The following is a 25,297-nucleotide window of genomic DNA, read 5'->3' as shown; positions in this document are numbered from 1 at the left end:
GCTGCAACTCTGAACCACATCACCCACTGCCACCTGTGACAGAACTGGACCAAGAGTAGTCCTATACCCCAGATATACCTCACCTAGGGTAGGTTATTTGCCCCATTTCTGAATCAGGGAACATTCATACATAGGAATAGATAAATATTTCCCAGGCATTGCATAAGCCTTCCCAGGCATTGCATAATTGTCGCTTACTATCTGATGTTCTTTTGTTGCCTGTTTATCGATCCATTTCCTGGATTGCTATGTATTGTATATGTATTATCCTACTTGAGAGTATGTATTTTCCTTGGAAAATGATTAACCTTCCATTTTGAAGCCAAGCCCTCCCTCCAGTCCATCTGCCTTGGTCCAGGCCTCGGAGGTAGAGAGGAACTGCTGGACCTCTTACCCTTTCCTGCCACCACTCCCTTCTCCTTCTGTGTCATGTCTTTTTAGATTGTAAGCCCGTGGGCAGGGAACCGTCTAACTAAAAAGATTGCATGTACAGCGCTGTGTAAATTTACAGCGCTTCATAAATAAAGGTTAATAATAATAATTATAATTATAATAATAATAATATTTATGCTGGTTTTTTCTTACTATAATAGTACTGTTATTTCCTTTTTTGGCATGACCTTTCCTTGTAGGATGAGGATTTTGTCAGAGGAAGAACATCTGTGTTCAAACTTAGTTTTAAACTCTGTGCGTAAGACAGATGCAGTGTGTGCGATAGGTACTATTGCATTTCCTAATGTTGGATATTTTTAGCTCGAAATGTACATGAGACGTGCAGTGACCTTGGGAGTATGACTTGATCTTATGCAATTAGCCATCTGTGTATGAGAAATGTAAAACACTAAGGGCCTGATCCAGATGGGCCTTTAGTCAGTTCCTAGCATGCTTATGTCCCCTGAGTAAAATTATCTGCTCAAAGAATAGTGATCAGCACAAAGAACAGAGGGAGAAGGATCAGCACCCAAAACACCTTCTCTGTCTGAAAAAGGACAATTTTTGAAGGGAGCATAAGGAGGGGGAAGCATGGTTGGATCATGCTTTTCACATGTGGTAAGAAAAAGATAAAAATAATAATTGCTTAATAAGCATTTGCATTATCCTGTGTACATTTTACACATAATAGTAATTAGTTGGTGGTCTCCAGGAGGTTCACAGGGAAAGAATTCAGAGATATAGCTGTGTTAGTCTGGAACATCAGTATGCAAAGGAATCTTGGAAGTAGATGGAGTCTACAAAAGCTTATGCTTTAATGTCTTTTGCACAGGTAGTCTCAAAGGTGCTACATTTTGAATTTTTGTAGGGAAAGGCAGGCTTGTAGTTAACAGCACCTTGGAGAGCTCCATGTGAGCAATTTGTTCTAACTGTGGGATTGAATTCTATTAGGTTCTACTCCTCCAGCACCTCACCACCCCTTCCTCCAAATGTGCTGATGGCCTGAAAAGGCCACTTTGAGTCCCAGTAGCCACCTTGAGTCCCATTCTTGGGAGAAGGGTGAGATGTAAACAAGCAAACAAACAATAATAATAATAATAATAATAATAACAGGGCTAGTTAATGTTTGGGATTACAACACCTCTCCTTCTATTAAGTAATTATCTCCAGACTTGCTACCTACCTGCTGGGATGGAGTATAGAAGGGATGGTTCTTTTGAGGAGTAAAAGTGATCCCTATTCAGGCTTCACAGCTTCCCAGATTTGAGATCATATAAGATGGTGTGTGTGTGTGTGTGTGTGTGTACGTGTGCGCTTAGTGAGCACTCCTGACTCAATTGCTGCTGCTCTGGCTCGCCTCTCCAAATCAGATTTCAGGACTTTAACCAGAATGGGAGTCATTGGTTCATCATACGGTTCATGAAAGGATCTGTTTGCAAGTGAACTTCCATAAAGCTAGGGAAATGTCTGTAGCTCACTATTATAGCTGTTTTGATAAACTGGAGATAACCACTTATGTCATAGTACAGATCCAGAGTTGACTTTTTAAGTAAAGTGATAGGTCTTTGAGACCAGCTAATAAAATAGTGGATCTGACATGGCAGGATCTTGTTGGCACTTGTCAACAAACATTTTCCATTTGTATTCAGAATTAAAACACAATATAGAAACTGACTCATTGGATGCTTCCATGTGACAGCCAAAAAATGATGAGGGAATATTGCAAACACTGTAGTAATGTTATAATATTTTAATGACTGTTCTGTGCAGAAAAATGGCATGAAAATGGATGAATTATTATTTATGATAATTATTTATATCCTGCCTATTTGTGAATCATTGCAAGGGAGTTACAAATAATAATAAATGTTTAAAAATTGCCCAGTAAAGTAACTGAAGTAGCAAAATATCCAACTGCAAAGTAAAAACTAATAAACAAGTGAGATTAAGACAAGAAAAAATATTAACAATTCAGCAGTGAGGGCATAAAATAGTTTACCCCCCCCCCCCCAAAGGTCTGTAACAAAAACCTGAAATATATGAGACTTATTTAGAACCGTCAAGTATTCTGTATTCCTGCATCAGATGAATAACCAGGATAGAATAACCAGGTAGCCTCCCTTTTGGAAGAAAGAGCACTGGAAATATGGAGTCTTAGTCATAAACTATTTTTTATTAAATGGCAGGCTGAGCAAAGGTACAGAACCAAGTGTCCTGGCAGATAACACTGGCATGTAAGCAGTTGCAGAGTTTCAAAACCTCAAACTGCTTTTTTATCTTCTCTCTCTCTATCTCTCTCTATCTCCCCCCACCCCCATTATTCAGCTTGAATCTCAAACCACAAAATAAAAAAAAGTACTTTTCAGCTGTCATTGTCAAATTGGCTCTGGCCATACGCCTAAAATAACCAGTTACTTACTCATTAACTAGATGCCCTGTCTGTGCAGTAATTTCAGAAAAGTCAGTGGAAAAAGAAATTACAATAGCTCAGTATTTAACATGAACCAGAGAACCATCTTGGTTTAGTGGTTTGAGCATTGGATTTTGACTCTGGAGACTAGAGTTCAAACATCTGATCAACCACTGGGTGACCCTGGACAAGTCATACTCTCTTAGCATCAGAGGAAGACAAAGGCAAAGCCCTCTCCCAAACTGAACAAATCTTGCCAAGAAAACCCCATGATGGGTTTGCCTTAGGGCAGTGGTACTTAACATTTTTACCCTTGGGACCACCTCCCCCCTTTTACATCTTTATGTGTACCTCACACCACACTCAGATAGGAATAAATTAAAACACTTTGTTTATTTAGTGTGCGTATTTTCATGCACACATTAATGCATTTTAATATTTTAAAATTTTATAAGAAAATAACATTGTTCAAATTAAAACCATTTTATTTAAGTAATATTTAACTCAACTTATGTGTAAACTTTACACATAAAAAAGTTTGAGAAAAGGAGGAGGAGAAGCAGGAGAGCTCAGAGCCTTTGAGTCTTCTGTCTCTACCAAGCAGCTCTCATATCCCTCCCCACTTTGGTGGTCCCTCCCCACCATTTCAGAACCAGTGATTTAGGGTAATTATAAGTCAGACATAACTTGAAGTCACACAACAACAACAACAACAACAACAACAACAACAACAACAACAACACCTTAAACTAGAAACAGGCTGAGTGTGAGAAAAAACATGAAAATTGTGTGGTTTGGATGAACTCCGTCTGGATTCGAAGTAAAAACTCAATTGGACAGTGTTAATATTAGAGAGTACTCTGATCTCTCTCTCTCTCTCTCTCTCTCTCTCTCTCTCTCTTTTTTTTTTTTTGGATAAAATTACCAGCTTGATAGATGAAGGGAATGCTGTGGATATAGTATATTTTGATTTCAGCAAGGCCTTTGACAAGGTTCCCCATGCATTCTTGCAAATAAGCTTGTAAAATGTGGGCTAGACAAGGTAACTGTTACATGGATTTGTAATTGGTTGACTGGCCGAACCCAAGGGTGATCAACAATGGCTCCTTTTCATTTTGGAGAGAAGTGACCAGTGGGGTCCCACAGGGCTCTGTCCTGGGCCCAGTGCTATTCAATATCTTTATTGATGACTTGGATGACAGTATTGGGGGCATTCGTATTCTACAATTCTATGTATTTATTGCTTTTAAAAAACTACAATAAATGGTATGTTTTTCTTGGAGTTTTAAAATGACTTTTAAATAATTATCTCAACCAAAGTTGCTAGATCAATAGAAAATGAAATGTAGAATAGTTTAATGACAAAATAAACAAGTATGTTTATGTGTTAATTAATCAAGCAGATTACATAACACATCATAGCATAGTCTGACTGACCAGACCATCTCGTATTTTGATTCAAAGCAGCTAGGCCAAAGGACATGAATAATATTTCTGTGCTATGATGGCACTGAAGGCGAGAAGCCCTATTTGTATCTTCATCTGGAATATGTAAAATAATACGATAATAACAATAGCCCCATCTGCATACACAATGTTACTGGAGGCACATTAGCAGCCTATGGGTGCCAATATGTTCCTCTGGAAATACAAAACAGTTTGACTTCCTATTAAGGACTTAATATCTAAGTGGTCTGAAAACAGATTGGAATGAAACAGAGCCCGCAGGGTCTCATCTTGTTGGGGTTGTTTTCCTGTGCAAAAATAGTTCAATTCCTCCAGGCTGCAATTACTGAAATGGGAAAAATAAAGGAGCTTACTTAATATCATGGGGCTCTCAGAACTGCAGAGGGAGAGAAAGGAGCAGAGAGAAGTGTAGTGAGTTCTTCTGCTACATTCGGAGCACATGTATATATCTTTTTCTGTAGCTGATCAGTGGGAATGTGTGAATTTTAAAAAATTATATTTAACATTTTTAATGTTGCAATGGTAATCATTTTCTTTGACACGGAGACCAAAGAGAGAAACACCTTCATTACAGTAGGGGAAATTGCAAATGAAATTGCAAACAACAAACTACAAACAAATAATGCAATTTGGGAGGAGTTCATATGGCACTTCTGATAAGCAGTCTCCTGTGACCCAGTTACAATAGGTAGAGTCTGTGGCTTTGTTAGTTTCCAAAATAAAAACCTTCTAAAGATTACCCTAAAAAGAGAGTTGGTAGCTTTCATTTTTGATGTGATATGAGCCAACATGGTGAACTGGTTTAAACATTGTACCGTGAAGTCAAAGGCTTTCATGGCCGGCATCCATAGTTTTTTTGGGGGGGGTTTCAGGCTATGTGGCCACATTCTAGAAAAGTTTATTCCTGATGTTTCACCAGCATCTGTGACTGGCATCTTCAGAGAATGTTCTTTGAAGATGCCAGCCACAGATGCTGGTGAAACATCAGGAATAAACTCTTCTAGAATATGGCCACATAGCCCGAAAAACCCACAAAAAACTATTGTACCATGACTTTGGACATCATGTTTCAAATGCCCACTTAGCCATGGAAAGCCATTTGGCAAGTCACAGACTTTCCACCTCAGAAGAAAGCAAAGATACTACTACTACTACTACTAATAATAATATAATATAGTTTATTTATACCTCCTGCCTCTCCCACGGATTGAGGAGGGATTACAACCTTAAAAGACACTTTGTACAATCTACAATCACTACAACAATAAAATACTAACACTGAATTTACCAAGAATTCCTATTAGCTCTCTAAAAATTAATGCATCATGTCAAGAAAACCTTGTGGTAGGTCCCACTTAGGATTGCCAAAAATCAGATGCAATTTGAAGACACATAACAACAACAACAAACAACAAAAGCACTAGTTGTCCAGAGAGCCAGAGGGGTGTGGTGGCTTGAGTGTTGGACTATTATTCCAGAATACCAGGGTTCAAATCCTTGATGAACTGTGGAAACCTAGTAGGTGGACCTTAGCAAAGTCACATTCTTTCCTTCTTGGAGGAAGTCAATGGCAAATCTCCTCTGAACAAATTTTACCAAGAAAACCCATGATAGATTCATCTTAGGGTCACCATAAGTTAGAAATGACTTAATAGCACACAGCATCAAAGTATCTGTCAACACATATCTCTCCCATATGTTGGACCCAGTATCTTTGGGATTGGAAGAACAAGTCTGGACCTTCTAGACCCAGCATCTTATGTTGCATTTACACTGCAAACATCTTGAGGGTTCTGTCTTTGTATATACAACTATAGGAGTGAAAATGGTCTCTCAGCCTGGAAACTTCCACAATCAGAGTTCTAGGTTCTATGGAAGGCCTCCCCATATGAAGGTTCTTTTTTCACAGATGTTCGTGCCGTATGCATGGGTGGTAGGGAAGGGACCTAGTTGGTTCACATGATATTTGAGAGGGGCTAGTCAGCAGAATTGCCCTTGCCTTTAAGTGTTGGTTCAATACATTAGGGAGATGTCTGAAGAGGACAGACCCTGCAAGGCAGAAAGAGTATCAAAAGAGAAAAAAAGAAAAGGGAAAGAACAAAAGATAATATTTTTTTACCTATCTTCTAATATCTCATATCACACATGAAAAGGGGTAAAGCATTCTCTCAAACAAGCCGTTTGGAGGAACTATAAATATAGCCTGGCTTTTAGAAGACTGCAGACAAGGATAGGATATGATTATGTCAGGCAAAGACTTATGGTGCATAAGGGTGTTTTAAAGGAAAAAGTTGTTGCACCATACACATACTGTACTGTGGGATTCTGATTTACTTACTGTGCCTGTACCTTTTCCCTGGTGTTTTGAGTCACATTTCGTGATATGTAGATGTGTTCAAAATGGAGGAAGAAAAAGTCCTCAGCACTGAGAATGTGAATTCAGTGTTACAGCTCCACAGAGATATCAGCAAAAAACATAACAATTACCAAATAAGATAATTGGCATGATTTAGTGGTAGTAGTAGATGGTCAAGGGTACAGTTTATTTTTGATTTAACTTTTTGTTCCTAAGAACCATTTATTGTCAAATGGGGAGAGGGATTTCCTGCATGCAAATACAGATGCACATACATACCAGTATATCTCTGTGATCATGCATGTGCGTGTGCATGCACACACATACACATAAACATCCACACCTCAGTGCTGCCCCATCCCCAGTAATCTCCAGTGCAATTGCTGTTTCACTGCTGCTACTGGCAGTAAGAAAACAACAATATCAGAAACAAAGGAATAGATTTGTGATTTGTGGGTAAATGACAGCCCTTGGAAACTGCTCACTGTGCATTTTCTTTTGCACTCGAAACAATACTCTGGTATTGAAAGCTTCCTAAAAGTTCACTAAACAGTTGATCTGCCAGCTTTCCTGGCACTATCTTATTCTGTAAATATCAAGGACTCAGATGCCAGATAGATAGAAGAGACAGCTGCCATGGTTCAGCACCTTTATCTTTCTTCATGGTTCCCACAGGTAAAAACATGATGATGGCTTTGAAGTTCCTTAAAAGCAATGGAATTTTGTGTGGTTTGAATTTAATCCCTTGGGTTTAAAATGGAGAATTATCTTAATTAAACAGGAGCTAATTATTTATCCCAGGGTTAACTGGCTTCTTTTGATCATTGATGGAAACCCAATTATGTCTCAGTTAGCTGTGGTCTAGTCCATTTAAAAAGTAATTTTAACTGCCTGTAACACATGTGCAAATATTTGTATCAGCACTGGAGCAAAATATATTTGAATTTCAAAGAATTGACTTTAAGCAAAGCTTATCAAATAAGCTTGTTCAATTTCATTTCAGTTTTCTGTAAGTCAAATGAGTTGTTAAAACCTCTAACCTGAATATAAATTAGTTAGCCAGAATTAAGATATAAAATGGATGGGTTCATTTTTGCCTTTTAGCACATCAGAATTATCTCCTAAATTCTAAAAAGCTATTAGAATTTCTACCACTACTACTGTACTGGGGAAAAATTGTAATCATTTTTTCTCTCTAGTCTCTCTGCAGGGGCTTTGCCTTTGTTTTGATTTTTGGGTAACAAGAAAACAGTTTCTGTTTGTTATTCTTGATCCATTGTTTGTTGGTGTTGAGAAATCTACATAACTGTGTATACAAACACTGTGTTTCTATAAGAAGAGTCAGGATGTATCAGACCAAAAAAACTTTAATTGGCGGGATACAGACGGGCAAAAAGGGGTGTGTTCATGACATCATGAAGGTATAGCCTTCAGACGGCCCTTACCTGAATGCCGCCATGAACACGCCGCCCGCACGCCCCAAGCGGGAAGAAGCGGCATTAAAAAGGTGCTGCTTTTCCCCACTTCTTTTCTATATACTGCGCAGCTGCGCATCTCCGTCTATAAGCTGCTGCACCGGTACGCCAGAATTGTTACGCTGCTAATTTAAGTTGCCCATTTAAAAGCTCCGTGTCTGCTGCGTCGCATAATGAGTCGGGGTCCTGGAACATGCGCAGTTTGCACCGAGGCTCTAATTAGAGCGTCAGATGCCATGCAGATGTGGAAGCTGCAGCACAGCTGCACTCTATTTTAATGCTCGTAACCCTAACCCTAACCCTAACCCTAACCCTAACCCTAGAGCAACATGTACGCATGCGCTGCTAGAATTGGGGAAAGTTTGGAATTTAAAGTGAACCCCTACACACATTCCTGTGCCATTTTCACCTAACAATAAAAAACCTCTGAAACTTTAAATATTTACATATGTACAAGGGAGGTGATGGGGGATGGCAGGGGGACAGCGGTGGCAGCGGCGACAGCTGTGGCTGTGCATTGCAGATTCAGCAAGAGCGTGGGGACCAAAGGAGAGGAGGCATCCATGATGCTGGTGACACTACCAACGTGCAAGCGGACAAGGATGCCAACACCAGCTGATCACCAGCTGGCAGGAGACCACCATTGTTCTTGGGCAGGGTGAGGGAAAAAGTTTAAAGGGGCCTGGGCACTTTAAATGTGCACATAGGCTTTCTGCCGCCGGTGCTGAGCGCCACAGCTGTGCAGCTGCGCATCCACCAGCCGGCAAAAGAAAAAAATAGCCCTGTTTTTGGCCGCCCGTGCAGAAGCTGCCTCTCTCTTTGCAGCGTCCTCCAAGGCGGCGGTATGGAAACTGCGGGTCAGAAACGGCCCCAGGTGAGGCGTCTTCACTGCCCCCCATGTGGAAGCCCCATACACCTGAGCCACGCCCCCGAGGCGGGCGGTCTGGAGGCTCCGTATTCAGCAGAATACACCTCCAAGACGTCTTCCCCTGCCCGTCTGTACCCCGCCATTATTCTGGCATTCTGTTTGCATAGCATTCCACCAGTTACCATCTGAACCTTACAAACAAGTGTAACAGCAGATGTTCTGCAGTAGGTAATATGTACGGGCTTATAACCTCAGAAACATATACCTAATATAACTGGTAGTAACTGATAGCGCCACCTTCTATGAATTTGTCTGGTCACACTTTTAAATTGCCCAAGATGTCAGCCCTCATTACTACTTGCAGCAATGAATTCTAGTTTGATAATGGGTGGGTCTACACTAGCCAGAATATTTGAGGCTGCCTCTGGAATATTCTGGCCCTGAAACTGCCTCAACTCCCCACCACCACCACCACCACATTACCTGCACTACCAAGTAACACTGGGTGGTTATCTGTACAGTATCATGCTGTGCCATCTGCTGCCATCACCTGTGTGAGTCCCTCCTTCTGAGGCCAAAAATGAAGTGGCCAGCATCTACCATATTCCTGGGTGCCTCATTGTGACCTCAGAGGAGCAACTTGCACCAGCTGCTCCAGTAATGAGCAGCACAGCAGGACTCTGTGTAGACAGTCACCTGTTGTGATTGCAGAGTGCTCTGGCTCTTCTGGGAAGATCTGGAGCAAATGGTGAGTGATTTAAAAGCAGGTTAAGGGAGGGATGGTCCAGACTTGCTGTAGGCAGTCCTCAGTCAAATTGGGCCTTGCGCTGTCAGAACAGGGTGACGTGAGGGCAGGGTGAACCTGCAGCAAATGGTCCATTCAGTCACGCCCCATGTCTCTTGTCAAGAAATCCTTCCTTTTAAGTATCCTTTTAACTATCCATCATGGAACTTCAGTGGAGAGATTATTAGGACTATATATTCTGTACAAATAATTTTTAAAAATCTAATGACTTTATTCTACTCAAATAAAAGTGGGTCAAATTAGTGATTTTACATGACCAGTGTTTTTACATGCTGAAAACATCTTTTGAGTATAATGTCAGTAGAACAAAACTGGCCTCCCATAGGCTTATATGTTCTCCCTCCCTCACAAATAAGTTTCTCATGTAGATTAATCATAGTTTAACATGTTGACCACACTCTAAACTGTGATGTATTTTAACTGTGATTTTTTTTTTTGAAGCAAGACAGCTTCATAAACTTTGTCTCTGTGACACTCTTTAGATATTTAAGGAGTGTAATCACGTCACCCCTGAGTCTTTTTTTCAGTGGTCTGAACATGCCGAACTCCATCAACATTACTTCATATGTTTTGTTCTCCATAACTCTTATCATTCTTGTGGTCCTTCTCTGAATTTATACCAGATAGTCCATATCTTTCTTAAAATGAGGTGTTCAGAACTGAATGCAGTACTCCAGAAGAGGCCTGACTAGCACAGAATATAATCATATTATTTTCCTTTTCTTGGAATCTGTGTAGGTGTGTATGTGCCTTCAAGTTGATTGTTGATTTATGGTCACTCCATTAATTTCATAGGGTTTTCTTAGGCAAGGAATACTCAGTGGTTTTGCTACCGTATATACTCATGTATAAGTCGACCTCATGTATAAGTCGAGGGCAGTTTTTGGATCCAAATCATGGATTTTGATATGACCCGTGGATAAGTCGAGGGGCAAACACTGGAGGATGTTACAAAAGATCTAAAGGGGTGGGGGACAAAGCACCACTTCCCTCCCTATATCTCACTCTCTGGACCTCTCCCAAGCATCAGTCTCAGCATGGAAAAGGGGAAACAAACCTACACACACACACACACAAACTCTTCCCCTTACCAAAAGCATCTCCAAGGCACATGGCTTGTGAAAAGGAGGACAGACCCCACTGTCTCTCTGCTTGTCACCCCCAGGACTCCCAAGGCTCAAAGCTTGCAGAAATGGAGGACAGACCTTTCTCTCTCTGTGCTTCTCACCCGCAGAACTCCGAAGGCTCATAGCTTTCAGAAATAGAGGACAGGGCTTTCTCTCTCTCTCCTTCTCACCCCCAAGACTCATAACTTTCAGAAATAGGGGACAGGGCTTTCTCTCTCTCTCCTTCTCACCCCCAAGACTCATAGCTTTCAGAAATAGAGGACAGGGCTTTCTCTCTCTCTCCTTCTCACCCCCAAGACTCATAACTTTCAGAAATAGGGGACAGGGCTTTCTCTCTCTCTCCTTCTCACCCCCAAGACTCATAGCTTTCAGAAATAGGGGACAGGGCTTTCTCTCTCTCTCCTTCTCACCCCCAAGACTCATAGCTTTCAGAAATAGAGGACAGCGCTTTCTCTCTCTCTCCTTCTCACCCCCAAGACTCATGGCTTTCAGAAATAGACGACAGGGCTTTCTCTCTCTCTCCTTCTCACCCCCAGAACTCATGGCTTTCAGAAATAGAGGACAGGGCTTTCTTTCTCTCTCTCTCCTTCTCACCCCCAGAACTCCCAAGACTCATGGCCTTTAGAAATAGAGGACAGGGCTCTCTCTCTCTCTCTCTCTCTCTCCTTCTCACCCCCAGGACTTCCAGGCAAAATGGGGTACAAGCCTGGGCATACTTTCTTTGTGTTCGTTCTCTCAGCAGCAGCTTGTTAGGTCTGGCTCCGCAGGAAGGCTGAGAACCTGGGAAACAGACACACATACACACACAGAGGAAGAGAGGAGAGCCGGTGCCGGGGCTTCAAACAGGGAGCCATTACAAGGCTACAGAGGAAGGTGGGCACTTCTTCTTTCACAAAATTTATTAGCATTAACTCATTGACCCTTCCATAAGTCTACCCAGGATTTTGGAGTTCATTTTGGGGCATAATTTTTTTGACTTATAGTCGAGTATATATGGTAGTTCCTTCCTCTGAAATATAGCCTACAGCACTTGTTATTCCTTGATGGTCTCTTATTAACGTACTAACCAGGGCTTCCTCTGCTTAACTTCCAAGGTCAGACAGTTCTATTAATGCAGGTTAAAATATTATTTCCTTGCTGGAGCATCACACAACTGGGATTGACAGAGTATCCCATGTTGGCTCTCTTCTATCTCCTGGAGACGTACAGTGACAAAAACAAAATCTAGGCCCACTAGAGAAGTCAACTATCAGCACTGTCTGAGGTACTCGACCTCAGTGGTAGCTGTCTACACAGCAGAGTGTGGAAGCACAAACTCACTTAGTAGTATTTGCCAATATTGCACTGACTGAGCTTGAATGATGCTCAGACACAATTGGATTTGTCCAAATGTCCTTGGAGGCTTGTATCACTTATTTCAACATATACAAATTATATACAAATACTCCTGTAATTCTCTCTAAGATTCAGTGTCTGTTATACAGTAAATTTACTCTCTACAAACAACACAACAACTTCTCTTCAACCCACCAACATCAGCCCACACCTGCCCTGGGTTTTAGAGCACTTATATAAACTTATATGACTAAGGGCTGAAACTTGGTGTTACTTCTTCTTTACACCTGAACATACTATTTTATACTCTCTTAAAGGGACATTGTTCCTAACATTCCAAGGTCTTTTCACATGTAGTACTGTTGAGCCAAATATCCCCTTCCCATAAGTGTGCAATTCTGGGGTTGGGGTTTTTTTGTGTTTTTTTGGCCTAAATGTAGAATTTTGCATTTGTCTGTGTTGAATTTCATTCTGTTAGCTTCTGCCCAATTTTCTAGTTTATCAAAGTCCTTTTGAATTCTGTTCCTATCTTCCAATTTGTTATCTACCCCTCCCAGTTTTGTGTCATCTGTAAACTTGATAAAGATTCCTTGTAACCCATCATCTAAGGCACTGATAAACATTGAGGAGTTACAGCCCCAGGACACAACTGTGTGGCACTCCACTAGAGACTTCTCTTCAGTTTGAAGTGCAGCCATTGATGATGACTCTTTGAACATAATTTTCCAACCAATTATGGATCCATCTTAGTTCTCAACTAACCAATCTCATATGGTTGTTGAGCTGATAATGTCATGTGGGAAACCTTGCATCCTGAACAAAATGGAATAAATGTAGAATGAATGACTTCTTTTACGCTGTCAAGACTGAAGCTTGTTTGATTTTAGTTTATTGTTTTCTGAATAAATACAATAAATAATAACAGGAATTTGTGCAATCTATTTTCCTGCTACATCTTCCCCTTTTCTCTGTGCATGTGGGTTTCTTACCACTGACTCATCGACCTCATCAGCAGACTTCCTCTTTATGAGGAACTGCTCAGGCCTTTCATTCATTATCTGAAATAGTGTCAAAGTAAGAATCATAACATCACTGAGATTGTCATAAACATAAATAATATTTTTGTGACTATTTCTATTAAACATCGCATCTGAAATGGCATGTAGATGCTAAAGTAGCAGCAAAAAGAAAATGCAGTCAAATGCTGAGCGAAATCAGTAAGTCATCAGATTCATTTAAACTATGGTGCAAGTCTTTGAATGTTCTAACAGTGGTTGAAAGAAGCAACATTTTGCAATTTAAAAACATGCTTCAAGTATGTCTGTTTATCCTGGTGAAGAAAATCTGTTGGTGTCAGAAAGAAAATACAAGCATACAAGATAATAAATAATGGCTTGAGACTTGCTTGGCTGCATGCAATAATGTGTGCCAACATTGAAAAGCCAACCAGACGTGAAAAGTATAGGACGTAAAGCCATACACTTGATTATTGTGGGGGAAATATCACTTGGAGAAGAAATTAAAGTTCCTCTAAGAGTGCAGACTTTGGAGATTCTGCATGAAACCATGGACCAAAACACTGCACAAATAATCCAGTTTGAGACCACTTTAACTGCCCTGGCTCAATACTAGGAAATTCTGAGTGCTGTAGTTTCATGAGACATTTAGCTTTCTCTGTCCGAGAGCTCTGGTGCCACAATAAACTACAATTCCCAGGACTTCCTATCACTGATCTGGGACAGATAATGCGGTCTCAAACTGGAAGATTTCTCCTTTTGGACCCATGTGTGCAAAACATACATTTTGAGGCTTCTTTGTCCTGTTTTTGTGCAACACTCAAAAGTGCTTTCAGTGGAAAGATGTGTGAGAAGAATAACTGTCATATGAATGTGAAGAAATTTCACCAGATTATCCTTGATGAGATAGTTTGTTGATATTTCCTTATCTCCTGCAAGTCTTCCCATCAATAGCACAAAAACAAAAAAAGAACTACCTTTCTTTAAGAGCAAGATATCTGTAATTTGTGCATCATGCCAGTGCATGAGATTAGTTTCTTTTCAATTTGCACATACACACAGGAAGTACAGAAGGCTGGACAGACTGAATTTAAAAATTTGCTTCCATCCATGCTTCCGATTTTTAAAATTCTATGTAGCAGCTAATGTAGTTTAGCAATTTAACAATTTGTGCAAAGATCAATTTTGTAAATGCAAAAAATCTCTTAAGCCCAACAGAAGATACTGTACAGTTCTCAGGAGAGGAGGACCATGTATTTTCTTGTTCTTCCCTGCTAAAATGAGGTGGGCAAGTGTGGCAAGTTTGGAGCAGCAACTCACTGTCTCTATTTTGGCCAGGAAAAGGCCAGCTTGGAGATTCTGGGGGTATCAAGAGCTACAAAAACATCTTTAGGAGCAGTATGGAGCACCAGGGGGACACTTTTCCCTTCACTGCACTAGAACGAAACAAGCAAGGATTTATATCCCTAACCACCAAACCAACATACTTGGCTCCCCAATGCTGATTCTGAGTGACTCCATTGCTTCTGCTGATAGCAGCCCTGTTACTATTACTGATATTTATGTGAAGCTGATATTGAATTCAGTATCAATATAAATATTCATTGATATCATCTTCAGTATAAATGTTGTACATTGAGTTAATATAGCTTCTATGCCCCCCTGCCTTCTATGATTCTGTGTTTCCTGACTGTATTTATTCATATGCTTTGGTCCTGTTTCAAAGAGTGGAATGTAGGAATTTGAAATATAGAGCTTGCTGGCCTTGAGATCTCCCTTGGAACCTAACACTATAGTTTCAGTGAGTTTGCTATCTGTGTTTGCTTCCAGATGGAGGCATGGAAAAGGTCATTTACTTCACACAGTAGGAAAGAAAAAGTTAGAATAAATAATGCATACACAGCACACAAAGTAATAGAGGTGTTGCTCAATAGGGCCCAAATCTAGGTTTCTGTGGTCCAGCTGCCTGTCCCACCATATGAAACATCTTGTCTACCTTTTTTTCCTCTCTCTCCTCCCACTGCCCAGAAGGAACTCAATCAGTTCTGACTGCCTGGGCTATCTTAACAAAGTTGCCACTTGGATTTTAAAGTGCAAAATGCACTTTAAAATCTATTCATGCAGTCCCAAGTGTCAGGTTCACAGATTTTGTCACCATCCTAAGCAGCAAACTACTTCCACATCTTTTACAAGTTAGTCAATGAGGAGATACAGAAAAAGTTATGCTGTGTGGTTACATAACAGAGCCCTCCTCCCACTTCCTATCATTTGGAAATTGGCAGCAGGCTGTCAAGAACACAGCCCTGGAGAAGAGTTGCTGTTTTCATCAAGAAAGCAAGCAGGTAAAGTTGGCTAGAGAGTGGCAAGGGGAAGAAAAACAGAAGAAGCAAATACTGGAGAGCACCCAATGGTATCCACAGGGGGAAAGGGAGATTCATCTCCCAGTGCTCAGGTTGTTTTTATTTTTCTATTTTGGAAAAAGCCCAGTGTGTTTCAATCTACATGTATATTTCAATGAGGCTACATAAATACATAAAACAAATACCAATATGACTACAAATTGAAAATCAAAAGGACAACATAAAACATTATAATACATTTTAATTTTTTCTGTACTGCTTAAAGCCAATATGAAATTTGTGGAGCTGAAAATCTCATTGCATTTGCTGAACTGACAAGAAACAAGTGAAACAGGCTCAATGTTTTGTGTGTGTTTTTTTTAATTTTAACAGATGGTCAGGGGAAAAAAGGTGAGGAAGAGAAGTACCACAGTAAGGTTAGTGGTGACAGGGAATTTCAGCATGCAGACAAGGTTTCCTTTCAATCTTTTTATATTCTTGTGCTCCAATTTCCATGCTGGATTCAGAGTTCTTCCTTGGCAAATCTGCAAGTGTTGCATAACCTAAAGAAAGCACCTGTTCCCTGTGTAAGGTTGACAAGGTAGTGAGGACTAGAAAGTGCAAAGGTATCAAGAAAAGTGTTGTATAAACCAATACATAAAATCATAGAATATATAGTTGAAACAAACCACAAGGGCTAATCCAGCTCCATTCTGTCATTCAGGAATACACAATCAAAGCACTCCTGACAGATGGCTATCTAGCCTCTGCTTAAAAATCTCCAAAGAAGGAGGCTCCACTGTACTCCAACTTACTGTCTGGAAGTTCTTCCTAATGTTTAGGTGGAATCTCTTTTATTGTATTTTGCATCCATTGCTCTGTGTTGTAGTCTCTGGAACGGCAGAAAACAAACTTGCTCCATCCACAATATGACATTGCTTCAAATAATTGAACATACAGTGGACCCTTGTTATACATTGGGGTTTGGTTCCAGATCCCCTGTGGATAACAAAATTCGTGGATACTCAAGTCCCATTAAATATAATGACATAGCAAAATGGTGTAGTTTATAAAAAATGGAAAATCAAGGTTTGATATGTGAAATTTATACTTTTTTTGAACATTTTTAAACCATGCTTGAATCCATGTATAAGAAATCAGTGTATAAGAAGGGCCGGCTGTAGTTATGTCACCTGTCAACCTTTTCTTGCCTAGGCTAAACATACCCAGCTCCTAAAACTCCTTCTCATAGGCATGGTTTCTAGACCTTTCATCATTCTCAAGCTATCTTATATGTGAGGCTGGCACTCCCCCCCCCCCCTCAATATGCCAGGGACTGTGCTCATTTGCTACAACTGTTTCTGTCTTTTCTGGAAATTCGCCTGGAACCAACAACCAATAGCTGTGTTCCAGGCTCTGAATTCAACCCACCTTCACTACTCACTAGCATTCCTATTTCATTCTGAGGGAAATGAAAAATAACTTTGTTAAATTGAATGGGGTAATTTTGGATCTGTGCTGGATAAATAATTTTGTACATTCCTAGAAATGCCTACAGTGAGTTTCTCTTGACTCTTATGAAATGTGAATGGGGAAGGCTGTATGTGTAGGAAGTTCAGGTATAAAACACAGCTATCAGTGGCATTAAACCATTATGTAATTTATTATGATTGTTTCATTTCAGAAGATATTCTGGCTTGTGATTTTTGGTCAGACATATATTAAATGGTAGAGGGGTATGTGTGTGTGTGTGCGCACACACACACACAGAGACATTATATGCTCAATATATTTAGGATTATAAAAGTAATTAAAAGCTGGAAATAAAGTGCTTCAGTAGACACACAGAGTGTAAGACTTTTTCATCAACTTGACTCCCTTTAGATTTAAAGTCATTATTTTTGCAATAAAACCCTAAGCAGTTTATCCATTGTACTGAATTTCCCCCTTGAAAACCCCTAGTAATATGCAGATGTTAATATTTAGACCCAGGAGGGATCATAGAAGCCAATAATGCTACAGAGAAAGTGGTATGCCTTTTAAAAAGAACACCCAAGCAATAACCCCCCAAAATCCAAGAACCCCCTGACAAAAAGTAGACAGATCTATTTGGGACAGATACCTTAGAAAGCAAAAAATCAAATGTCTAATCCGGTTAATGTATACTTCAGCAATCTCCACTGAATTTAGTTGTATATTAAATGCTAATATTCATCTGTGCTGGAGTTGGGAAACCTCACCAAGTAGTGGAAGCATCTTGAAAGGATCTCCAGCTCTTCATTAAGTGTTGCAGCAAGGGCTATTTTCATTTCCACTTAGTTGAATAGAGAGAGCCAGTGTGGTGTAGTCGTTTGTGTGTTGGGCTAGGGCTCTGGGAGACCAAAGTTCAAATCCTTGCTTAGCCATAGAAACCCACTGCGTGAGCTTGGGCAAATCACTTTCTCTCAGCCTTAGAGGAAGACAAAGGTAAACCTACTCTGAAAAAAACGTGCCAAGAAAATCCTATGCTAGTGTAACTACAAGTTGGAATTGATTTGAAGTTGTGTAACAACAAAGTTGAAAAGAAGATGGAGGTCTGACCTGTCAGGAAACAGACAGGAAAGAGATAATTTGCCAGAAAAGCAAATGACTTTCTTTCCCTGCTTCTAAATACCAGTGCTCCTAAAGAAAACAGAGAGTTACATTCAGTGAATGGACTCTCATCATATTGTTAAATCAATTGGCAGCAGCTACACAAACTGAACATTTTAAAAATGTAAGAAAAGGATACCACAATGATACACTGGTGTTGTGGTGTCATTCCTTCTCTTTTGCAGAACAATGACACTTTTCTTCCATCCAAATCTAGTCTCATGTGGCAAAATCCTAGTTGTTTGAGTCCAGTGTAATAATAATACTAGGGAATTAGATTTTGTATTAAATATTCCAACAGGAATTATTGCCCCCTAGTGTCTGTCAAATTCTCTCTTGCTCGCTTTCTCCCCTCCCCTCTTATTTATTTCTTGTGCATTGTGCCAAATAATGTATAGAGCATGGCAGGGGGAAAGAATAGAAAGAAGTTGTGCAGGAGACAAGGAACAAAAATGTACATTGTCGTTGCTTTCTCATTTAAGTATTTGCAGAGCCTTATTGGACTTATTGATAAAGTGAGCCTAATCCTAGATAATGTGATAACAACTCATAAAGATGTTTATGCTGTGCTGCTGGTATACTGAATGTCTTTTCAGAGCCTCCCAAGCCGAGACAACTTTGTGTAATCTGTCTAATTAAGTGGATTTCTCACTCTTAGCATCTGAGCAGTGTTTAATTGCAAAGGCATTCATTTTAATTAGATTAATTTTCATGCCCTACTTTTAGGTCCTAGTTGAGTGATATGTGGCTTTACATTTTGATGTGCAAAGAAGGCTCAGTAGATCTGAAAACTATGCGTGTTCTTATTTGGAATCAAATCTATTTTATTCAGTCCCTTCCAGTAACTATGCATAGGAATGTAGTTTGAGTATACAGACTATTCACACACTCCAGGCATCCCAGAGTTTCCTTTTCATGTAATGTTTTCACAATTATATTTTAAAATATTCTGATCTAAATACAACTGCCCTTGAGTCAGCTTTGACTCAGGGCAACCCTATGAATGAAACATCTCCAAGACTCCCTCTCCTCCACTGCTCTGCTTAGTTCCTGCAAAGTCATATTTGTGACCTCTTTAATGGAATCCATCCATTTGGCATGCAGCCTTCTGCTCTTTTGACTTCCCTCCACCTTTTCTAGCATTATTGTTTTTTCTAATGAGTTGTGCCTTTTCATGATGTGGCCGAAGTATGACAGCCTCAGCTTCATCATCTTGGCTTCCAGGGAGAGTTCAGGTTTGATTCGTTCTAGGACCCACTTGTTTGTCTTTTTGGCTGTCTACGATATCCCCAACACTCATCTCCAGAACCACATCTCAAATGAGTTGACTTTCTTCTTATCTGCATTTTTTTCCCCACTGTCCAGCTGTCACATCAGTACATGATGATGGGGAATACTATAGCTTGGACGATTCTGACTTTAGTGTTCAATTTTATGTCTTTACTCTTTAGAATCTTATCTAATTCCTTCATAGCTCCCCTCCCCATTCCTAGTCTTCTTCTTATTTCTTGACTGTACTCACTGTTCTGAACACTGTTTGATCCTAAGTATGGGAACCCTTTAACTATTTTGATTTCCTCATTGTCTAAGTTGAATTCATTTATTCTTCTGTGATCATTATTTTTGTTTTCTTTATGATCAGCATTAAGCCTGTCTTTGTACATTCATCTTTGACTTTTCTTAGTAATTATTCCAAGTCTGTGACTAGTAATATAGTGTCGTCCATGTATCTTATATTGTTAATATCCCATCCTTCTACAATGTACAAGAGTGCTTAATATTACTTGACCTCTGGAACATTAGGGGAGGCAAATAAAAGTGGCAGCCATAAGCCATTTGAGTTCATATCACAAAGAAACAATAAAACATGCAAAAACAATTTTGTAGAATTATGATTTAAAAAATGGTGGCCAGGACACTAATCAAAAGTGCTTTTGGATCCTGACAGCCTTCATAATATGCTCTACAGTGGCATTGATCCTGACCATATATAGTTCCTTCGTGTACATGTTATTAGAACAACTTTGGGCTGTGCCATGCGGTGACAGCTCCATGATGCATTTGCTTTTCAAATAGGTATCTTTACAATGCAAAGACATTAAAGCTACAAAGCCATAGTACAGTTGTTACTACTCATCTCTTGTTCTGCAGTGGTTCTTAGTTTTATCTGAGCACTGACCTGAGTATATCTGGTAAGTACATTAACAGTGCATGTGCCAAAAACTTGGCAGTTTGACAATGTCAGATACATAATGCAGAACCATTTGTTCTATGAATGCTGCAAATTTTATTGTGAAGTTGCCTTAAATCATTGTTTTTATTTTTAATATAAAAAATAAGTTTCAGGTGCTTTTTATGTTCTTGGCTCTAGTGCTGTAAGGAATTTCTTCCGTAATACTCCAACTCTGTGGGAACTTTGATGATTGCAATGATATATTTTTCCATATGTCTCTCCCCACTCAAAATTTGATATAATCAGTGACCTAGTAATAAATTATCATTGAGGTGTAATAACATATTTTCTACATCTGTCTTCACATTTACTTCTTTACATATTGATTCTGAGATATTTTCATTAACTTTTTAACAAATCATATTACAGTTGAACATCCATGGATACTTTCTATCGGTTGGATATTTGTTTCCCATTACTAGCAGTGCTGGGGAAGTACTGTTCTTTTTTGGAAACATAGGCCTGATGCAGACAGGCCAAAATAAAGCTGCTTTGTGTCACTTTGCAGGTATGCTGTTTAAATGATACATGCATCCCAAGAGTCCAGAAGCCGCACCAAAGCCGTGCTCTAGTCCTAAGGTTTTGTCTTCACTCCAAAGAATTTCTATTAATTAAGGCACAAAGATGAGGCAGCCTAGAACTGTTGTTAATTTCTGGGTGGGAATAGCTGTATTTCTGATGGATCTCACTTGTTGCATAATGATTTCCAGAAAAAAAATAATGACTGTAGGTTACCACCAATTAGGGTTAACATGCAGTAAGCTTTGGGGACACCTTAAACCCCGTCAACAAAAGCCCCTTCCTTTGCTCTATCTCAGGAGTGGGGTGAGGGAGAACTTTAGGTTTTATATTCCCATAGAATTCAAATCTTGCACAAACTTGAAAGCTACCCTTAGCATACAAAGGGGTAGCTGAATAAGCATTTGCTCCAAGCACATGATTTGAGTGAGAAATTCCAGATGCCTTTTATACCCATAAAACCAAATGCCCAGTGCAGAGGTTGCTGAGCTGCAACCCTTACCATTCTCCACCATTAACTATGCCACTTAAAGCAGCTGGGAGTTGCAATTTAGTAGTCACACTATTCTCACTTGTGATGTATATTAGCAAATTACATGGGGAAAAGAGGAAGGAAGGGAACGAAGGGGTAAACATTAAATTACCCTCAAGACTTGTAAACCAAGTCATTGTAGACTAGCTGGGTTTTTAAGCTTAAACTCCTGTACTCTGGGTTTCAAGAGCAGCTGGTCATGTGTGATGACCTGGACTGTGCCCATTTACTCTTGGCCAGCAGTCTGTCTGGTGCAGAGAAACATATGTGAGTACAGTATGTTGAATGTAAGATGGCAGTAAGATTTCTTTCCACATCAGTGGAAAAAGCTGGCTGGCATGAACAAAAGATTGATATGATCCTGCCCACAGTTTTTGGTAGATGGCCAGCCACATGTCCCACAGCTACTGGAATTACAGTACAGCTGGTAGGTAATCAGTGTAGAGTCTTCTTTCTGATCCCTTGGGCATTGGGACTTCTTGCCAATGGTTCCTTCTCTGAGTAACTTCAGACATTTTTTATAAACAAAGGTTTTCCACCGCACTTTGCAGTAGGATATTCAGGAAAATATATTTAAATAAATGAATAAATTTGAATAGAAGACATGTTATGGGGACTGGCTGATCAACATCCCATGAAAATGTTTGAGTGCTGAAACAAGTGGTGAATATTTCTAGATATCACTTGTATTTAGGCAGTGCATAAAAAACCCATACATAAGTTTACTAAAATCTTTTTCAATTGAAGCCAAAAAGTGTTACCAGCAAGATAGCGATAGAGGTAATCTGCTCCACATTTTTTAAAAAGAATCAAAGAAAGCATTGCAGACACCTTTAATTTTAAAAAAACAAGACAAAAAGCTAATAGAATTGTGTACATTTTTACACAAATGACACCTCCATGGAGTTCAAAGGCTGTGTATGATTGTAATTTTAACATTCTTTGTTCTTTCATCTTTTTATAAGCTTTTTGAAAATGTTGTAACACCACTATAGGTTTTAAATAATTTTCTTCCTGTTGTGATAACTTGTGGTTTTCATTTATTTCATTGGGAGCAAAAGTAAAGTTATTGAGATACACTGGGTTCAGTGCAAATTCTGGAAACCTGTGATTTATAGCTTTTACAACAAGGGATTGAATGCTTGTGATGCAGTGGAAGCATTTATGCCTGACCGAGTTAATAAATGCTTTGGTGTGAGAGAAACAGTTTATATCTATGGCACCCTTCTGTGGAAGGTTCAGCTAGGAAAAAGGTGTCCTCTGACTTCTTTCCAGCTCCATTTTGCAGAGACTACCAAAATCATAATTCTGTGTTGTTGTTATAGATTTGTTTCAAAGGTTAGTGTTGATAGTATTTTTTTAAATCATGAAAATAAATGCAAGCTTCCCTGGATACTGGTCATAAGCAGAAGAAATACTTAGGTTTGGCAAGTAGGTAGAACCAGGCAATATACCTCTGACCACCTGAGGTCATTGTTGTTGTTGGATGATTGGAAATGGAGGAGTGGACAGAGGCTGCTTTAATGGGGAGGTTGGTGTTTGCTGTCAAGTTGATTTTGTTTAATGGCAAACTTATGAATGAGCCCTGGTTATTGCCTGCCCTGATCAGGTTTTGCAAATTCAGGCCCATGCCTTCCTTGATTGAATCAATTTACCTGTGGTACAGACTCTTTCTTTTCTTACTGCCTTCCACTTTGCCAAGCATTATTGTCTTTTACAATGACTGATGTCATCTCACTATATGTCCAAAATACAAGAGCTTCAGTTTTGTCATCTTTTCTTCTAGGAAACATATTCAGGTGTAGCCGTTAAGCAAAATAAAACAAAAATCCAAAATCCACAAAAGAGCAATACATTTATGGGCTAATCAAAATGCACAAAATACATCATATAGACTTTTGAAACTCAACTGGTTTCTTCATCAGGCAAAAGATGTCTAAAAATATTAGAGAAAAAGAAGAAAATAAGTCTTTTTAGCTGCCATAGAGGCATCCTAAACAAGATTTGTAGGCAGGTGATTTTTATGCCATCACCCCCCCTCCAAACTTTTCTTTTTCTTCTGTGTGATTTTTAAACATGTTTTGCCTGATGAAGATCCTTTCTGCACCTGACATAATTCTGGGGCCACTCCCAGAGCATTGTGGTCTCTAATTGGCTCCAGATCAGCCATGATGGCAGCCACACATACTGGGCCAAACTTGGTGCAGCAGCACAGTGTTGTTGGAACAGGCCATCCGGTGTCACACTGGCGGGATACAAACCGCCATATAGTACGTATTGTATACGTACTAGGGTTAGGAAGGGGCGGTGCTTCCGCACCCCCCTAACCCTAGTACGTATACAATACGTACAAGATGGCGGCGGCCCTTCCACATGGGCGCCGCCATCTTTACATACTGGACGCATAGCGTCCAGACGTGTCGCAGCGCTAATGACGTCACGAATGCGCCCTTGGCGCTTTGCGACGTCATCAGTGCGCCGCGGAAAGAAGCTCTGAAACGGAGCTTCTTTTTTGCGCCGCGCGGTTTGGCTGCTGCAGCTCCCGCGCGGAGCAAATGGCGTCGGTGGGGGAACGCCGCAAAGCGGCGGTTTGTATCCCGCCACTGTATCAGTACTGCTATCTCATCCCCTGTCCCCAGACTTGCTGCTACTGTACCTGCAGGAGTTCCAGGAATAGGCTTCTCCTAAGAATGGACTCATTTGTGCAGCCAGTGAGAAGACAGGGTAGAGGGACCCAGCCATGTGATTGGGGGTCCCTCTATTCTCTCTTCTTGGTCACACAGGGGACCCCACTCTTAGATGTGGTGTCTCCTGGGTGTCTTCTGGGTGACAGGGGCACTGAGGTGACTCCTCTTCCCTTTCTCTCCCCCAGGGACCCTGCTGGATTGGCCTCTTAGACGTGCTGGGAGGTCTGTCCACTGAGCTCCTATTGGTATGTGGCAGTGGCCATGGCTCTAAGAACAGGCCATCCTCTTTCTATGTTCTACTCAGTGTGAGGAAGGGGGATGGTGTAGCGCCTGGCATGTGAACAACCAGCAAGTTCAATTTGGGCCTGATCCAGCTGTTGGTATGCCACAGTTCCCTCCTCCCCCTGGGTTTTGGGGAAACACGGGGCTTCCTGTGACTGTGCAAAGTCAGATTAATGGGGAAGAACCATGGTATTTCATTGAAAATTGCAGTGTGTCATGAGATCAGGCAGGGCCTGCATCATAGTAGGAAGGTTGTTTTTTGTTTTTTGTTGGGCTTTTGTTGTTGGTGGTGATTTTTTTGGCTCATGCAGACAGGGCCGAAGAAGCCATTGGAGCTTTCATAGCTTGCATGATGCATTTTGTGCATTTTGGTTGGCCAGTTTTTGGACCTCAGCAAAAAATATGGATATCCTGTTGTTCAGAAATGAATGTTTTTCTTCAGAATCCGATTCTCATTTCACTTAGAGCTGACCTACCGTTAACAGTTTAAATCCATAAAATGTGTATTTTTACATTTAAAATGATGATCCTTTTAAATTCTCCTAGCAATACAGAAGTAATTGCAAAGAAGTGAAATGATCAATTGTCATTACACTGAGAACATTGTGACTTTGGTCCAAAACATCTTGCAGAAATAATCCAGTCTGAGGTTGCTTTAACTGCCCTGGCTCAATGCTAGGGAATTCTGGGAACTGTAGTTTTCTGAGACATTTAGCCATTTCTGGTGCCAAAATAAACTACAATTCCCAGAATTTCCTAGCACTGAGCCAGGGCCGTTAAAGT

The 25,297-nt window shown here is 40.2% G+C and overlaps 1 protein-coding gene across 3 annotated transcripts in view; it reads left to right on the top strand.

Annotated features, from left to right (window-relative positions):
- The window catches only part of CACNA2D3 (calcium voltage-gated channel auxiliary subunit alpha2delta 3), a 717,368-nt gene that overhangs the window by 193,486 nt on the left and 498,585 nt on the right, over nucleotides 1-25,297 (top strand). The gene's annotated exons all lie outside the window — the stretch shown is intronic.

Source organism: Sceloporus occidentalis, unplaced genomic scaffold (assembly GCF_023333645.1).
Source record: "Sceloporus occidentalis isolate IW3139 unplaced genomic scaffold, rSceOcc1.0.p SCAF_1, whole genome shotgun sequence".
NCBI lineage: Eukaryota > Metazoa > Chordata > Lepidosauria > Squamata > Phrynosomatidae > Sceloporus > Sceloporus occidentalis.
Note: the sequence above shows the minus strand (reverse complement) of the source record. Positions and strands in the feature narration are given on the sequence as shown.